Source organism: Bombina bombina, chromosome 5 (genome assembly GCF_027579735.1).
Source record: "Bombina bombina isolate aBomBom1 chromosome 5, aBomBom1.pri, whole genome shotgun sequence".
NCBI lineage: Eukaryota > Metazoa > Chordata > Amphibia > Anura > Bombinatoridae > Bombina > Bombina bombina.
The window spans coordinates 21167695-21174934 of NC_069503.1; positions in this window are offsets into that span (position 1 = coordinate 21167695).

Consider the following 7240-nt stretch of genomic DNA (forward strand, 5'->3'; position numbering starts at 1 on the left):
AATAACACAGCACACCGTAATAACACAGCACACACTAATAACACAGCACACAGTAATAGTACAGCACACACTAATAACACAGCACACAGTAATAACACAGCACACAGTAATAACACAGCACACACTAATAACACAGCACACACTAATAACACAGCACACAGTAATAACACAGCACACACTAATAACACAGCACACAGTAATAACACAGCACACACTAATAACACAGCACACAGTAATAACACAGCACACACTAATAACACAGCACACACTAATAACACAGCACACACTAATAGCACAGCACACACTAATAGCACGGCACACACTAATAACACAGCACACACTAATAACACAGCACACACTAAAAACACAGCACACACTAATAGCACAGCACACACTAATAGCACAGCACACACTAATAACACAGCACACAGTAATAACACAGCACACAGTAATAACACAGCACACAGTAATAGTACAGCACACACTAATAACACAGCACACACTAATAATACATCACACACTAATAACACAGCACACACTAATAACACAGCACACACCAATAACACAGCACACATTAATAACACAGCACACACTAATAACACAGCACACATTCATAACACAGCACACACTAATAGCACAGCACACACTAATAACACAGCACACACTAATAACACAGCACACACTAATAGCACAGCACACACTAATAACACAGCAGACACTAATAACAGCACACAGTAATAACACAGCACACACTAATAACACAGAACAGAGTAATAACACAGCACACACTAATAGCACAGCACACACTAATAGCACAGCACACAGTAATAACATAGCACACACTAATAACACAGCACACACTAATAACACCTCACACACTAATAACACAGCACACACTAATAACACAGCAGACACTAATAACAGCACACAGTAATAACACAGCACACACTAATAACACAGAACAGAGTAATAACACAGCACACACTAATAGCACAGCACACACTAATAGCACAGCACACAGTAATAACATAGCACACACTAATAACACAGCACACACTAATAACACCTCACACACTAATAACACAGCACACACTAATAACATAGCACACAGTAATAACACAGCACACACTAATAGCACAGCACACACTAATAACACAGCACAAACTAATAACACAGCACACAGTAATAACACATTACACAGTAATAACACAGCACACACTAATAACACAGCTCACAGTAATAACACAGCACACACTAATAACACATCACACACTAATAACACATCACACAGTAATAACACAGAACACACTAATAACACAGCACACACTAATAACACATCACACAGTAATAACACAGCACACACTAATAGCACAGTACACACTAATAGCACAGCACACACTAATAACACATCACACAGTAATAACACAGCACACACTAATAACACATCACACAGTAATAACACAGCACACACTAATAGCACAGCACACACTAATAACACATCACACAGTAATAACACAGCACACAGTAATAACACAGCACACACTAATAACACAGCACACACTAATAACACAGCACACACTAATAACACAGCACACACTAATAACATATCACACAGTAATAACACAGCACACACTAATAACACAGCACACAGTAATAACACAGCACACACTAATAACACAGCACACAGTAATAACACAGCACACACTAATAACACAGCACACAGTAATAACACAGCACACAGTAATAACATAGCACACACTAATAGCACAGCACACAGTAATAACACAGCACACACTAATAACACATCACACAGTAATAACACAGCACACACTAATAACACAGAACACACTAATAACACAGCACACACTAATAACACAGCACACACTAATAACACAGCACACAGTAATAACACAGCACACACTAATAACACAGCACACAGTAATAACACAGCACACACTAATAACACAGCACACACTAATAACACAGCACACAGTAATAACACAGCACACACTAATAACACAGCACACACTAATAACACAGCACACACTAATAGCACAGCACACACTAATAGCACAGCACACACTAATAACACAGCACACAGTAATAACACAGCACACAGTAATAACACAGCACACAGTAATAACACAGCACACAGTAATAACACAGCACACACTAATAACACAGCACACAGTAATAGTACAGCACACACTAATAACACAGCACACACTAATAACACAGCACACATTAATAACACAGCACACACTAATAGCACAGCACACACTAATAACACAGCAGACACTAATAACAGCACACAGTAATAACACAGCACACACTAATAACACAGAACAGAGTAATAACACAGCACACACTAATAGCACATCACACACTAATAGCACAGCACACAGTAATAACACAGCACACACTAATAACACAGCACACATTAATAACACAGCACACACTAATAACACAGCACACATTAATAACACAGCACACACTAATAGCACAGCACACACTAATAACACAGCACACACTAATAACACAGCACACACTAATAGCACAGCACACACTAATAACACAGCAGACACTAATAACAGCACACAGTAATAACACAGCACACACTAATAACACAGAACAGAGTAACAACACAGCACACACTAATAGCACAGCACACACTAATAGCACAGCACACAGTAATAACACAGCACACACTAATAACACAGCACACACTAATAACACCTCACACACTAATAACACAGCACACAGTAATAACACAGCACACACTAATAACACAGCACACACTAATAGCACAGCACACACTAATAACACAGCACAAACTAATAACCCAGCACACAGTAATAACACAGCACACACTAATAACACAGCACACACTAATAGCACAGCACACACTAATAACACAGCACACAGTAATAACACAGCACACACTAATAACACAGCACACAGTAATAACACAGCACACACTAATAACACAGCACACACTAATAACACAGCACACACTAATAACACAGCACACACTAATAACACATCACACAGTAATAACACAGCACACACTAATAACACAGCACACACTAATAACACAGCACACACTAATAACACATCACACAGTAATAACACAGCACACACTAATAACACAGCACACACTAATAACACATCACACAGTAATAACACAGCACACACTAATAACACAGCACACACTAATAACACAGCACACAGTAATAGTACAGCACACACTAATAACACAGCACACAGTAATAACACAGCACACACTAATAACACAGCACACACTAATAACACAGCACACACTAATAACACAGCACACACTAATAACACAGCACACATTAATAACACAGCACACACTAATAACACAGCACACATTAATAACACAGCACACACTAATAGCACAGCACACACTAATAACACAGCACACACTAATAACACAGCACACACTAATAGCACAGCACACACTAATAACACAGCACACACTAATAACACAGCACACAGTAATAACACAGCACACACTAATAACACAGCACACAGTAATAACACAGCACACAGTAATAACACAGCACACACTAATAACACAGCACACACTAATAGCACAGCACACACTAATAACACAGCACACACTAATAACACATCACACAGTAATAACACAGCACACAGTAATAACACAGCACACACTAATAACACAGCACACAGTAATAACACAGCACACACTAATAACACAGCACACACTAATAACACAGCACACACTAATAACACATCACACAGTAATAACACAGCACACACTAATAACACAGCACACACTAATAACAGCACACAATAATAACACAGCACACATTAATAACACAGCACACACTAATAACACAGCACACACTAATAGCACAGCACACACTAATAACACAGCACACACTTATAACACAGCACACACTAATAACAGCACACACTAATAACACAGCACACATTAATAACACAGCACACACTAATAACACAGCACACACTAATAACACAGCACACACTAATAGCACAGCACACACTAATAACACAGCACACAGTAATAACACAGCACACAGTAATAACACAGCACACACTAATAACACAGCACACAGTAATAACACAGCACACACTAATAACACAGCACACAGTAATAGTACAGCACCAGCACACACTAATAACACAGCACACACTAATAACACAGCACACACTAATAACACAGCACACACTAATAGCACAGCACACAGTAATAACACAGCACACAGTAATAACATAGCACACACTAATAACACAGCACACACTAATAACACAGCACACAGTAATAACACAGCACACACTAATAACACAGCACACACTAATAACACAGCACACAGTAATAACACAGCACACAGTAATAACACAGCACACAGTAATAGTACAGCACCAGCACACACTAATAACACAGCACACACTAATAACACAGCACACACTAATAACACAGCACACACTAATAGCACAGCACACAGTAATAACACAGCACACAGTAATAACATAGCACACACTAATAACACAGCACACACTAATAACACAGCACACAGTAATAACACAGCACACACTAATAACACAGCACACACTAATAACACAGCACACAGTAATAACACAGCACACAGTAATAACACAGCACACAATAATAACACAGCACACAGTAATAACACAGCACACACTAATAACACAGCACACACTAATAGCACAGCACACACTAATAACACAGCACACAGTAATAACATATCACACAGTAATAACACAGCACACACTAATAACACAGCACACAATAATAACACAGCACACACTAATAGCACAGCACACACTAATAACACAGCACACAGTAATAACACATCACACAGTAATAACATTAATAACACAGCACACACTAATAACACAGCACACAGTAATAACACAGCACACACTAATAACACAGCACACACTAATAACACAGCACACAGTAATAACACAGCACACAGTAATAACACAGCACACACTAATAACACATCACACAGTAATAACACAGCACACAGTAATAACACAGCACACAGTAATAACACAGCACACACTAATAACACAGCACACAGTAATAACACAGCACACACTAATAACACAGCACACACTAATAACACAGCACACACTAATAGCACAGCACACACTAATAACACAGCACACACTAATAGCACAGCACACATTAATAGCACAGCACACACTAATAAAACAGCACACAGTAATAACACAGCACACACTAATAACACAGCACACAGTAATAACACAGCACACACTAATAACACATCACACAGTAATAACACAGCACACACACTAATAACACAGCACACACTAATAACACAGCACACAGTAATAACACAGCACACACTAATAACACATCACACAGTAATAACACAGCACACAGTAATAACACAGCACACACTAATAACACAGCACACACTAATAACACATCACATACTAATAACACAGCACACAGTAATAACACAGCACACACTAATAACACAGCAAACACTAATAACACAGCACACACTAATAGCACAGCACACACTAATAACACAGCACACAGTAATAACACAGCACACAGTAATAACACAGCACACACTAATAACACAGAACACAGTAATAGTACAGCACACACTAATAACACAGCACACATTAATAATACTTCACACACTAATAACACATTACACACTAATAACACAGCACACACTAATAACACAGCACACATGAATAACACAGCACACACTAATAACACAGCACACATTAATAACACAGCACACACTAATAGCACAGCACACACTAATAACACAGCACACACTAATAACACAGCACACACTAATAGCACAGCACACACTTATAACACAGCACACAGTAATAACACAGCACACACTAATAACACAGCACACAGTAATAACACAGCACACACTAATAACACAGCACACACTAATAACACAGCACACACTAATAACACAGCACACACTAATAGCACAGCAAATACTAATAACACAGCACACAGTAATAACACAGCACACACTTATAACACAGCACACACTAATAACACAGCACACACTAATAGCACAGCACACACTAATAGCACAACACACACTAATAGCACAGCACACACTAATAGCACAGCACACACTAATAACACAGCACACACTAATAACACAGCACACAGTAATAACACAGCACACACTAATAACACAGCACACAGTAATAACACAGCACACACTAATAACACATCACACACTAATAACACAGCACACACTAAAGGAAATGTAAGGCAAATTGCCTGGAATGCACATAAGGGTTAAGGCCAAGACGGAGGAGGGGAGTGTTGTGTTGTGTGTGTGAAACAATGTTGCAGAAAGAGAGGAGGGGTTCCAGCTTACCTTTTTAAGCCCAGTACAGGAAGCACATGTCCTCTTTCTGCTGTTTTTCTCAAAGTTTTCACATGAGACGTTCAAGGAGATCTAAAGCACCTCCAAAGCGAATCATGGAGGCTAGGGAGGAACCTGCAGAGAGAGAAGTTATTGAAGACAGCGATGAAGCAGCTGAGTGGATCCCTCCATCGCCAGAAACGGTGGGTCGAACCCCTTTACTTCCCTCCCTTTCCCCTTCACTTGATCAATCCTCCGGGGAGGTTGGGGGTAGTGGTGGGGAGATTTCAGATAGGGCCCTACTGGAGGTGCTGGCATTAGTGAGCAATATGGGGGGTAGTGCTGGGCATCCAGATGGCGCGTCTGAGCCCGTCGGCCATGCGGCCGGGAGTGAGCCCTCTTTTCGGGGGGTTAGTTCTGACATAGGCCCCAATTTAGTTACCACGTCGGGCCCTGCCGGGCCCGTTTCTGGCCTTCGCAGGCCCACATGTCCCCCTAAAGTAGCCGGTAAAGCGGGGGTCCCCGCTAGGCCCGCTATGCGGTCTACAGCCGCTAGCTCCTCTGTCCCCTGCTCTCCGGTCCCCCTGGCTGGGCCTCCCTCCCCTCGCGTGGTCGCGGCGGGCCCCTTCTCGGCCTTGTGGCGTTCCGGTCCCCGGCCCCTACGGGCCTTGCTCTTTTGCCCCAATAGTTGGTAGTTTTAGTGGGAGCAGTTCGGCCTTACCTCCGACGTCGTCTCCGGTGTCTCAGGACTCCATCGCGGCCGCGGTATCCCTTTTCCAGATGTGGGCATCTTCTTTGTCGGGGTCTCCGGGTGCGTA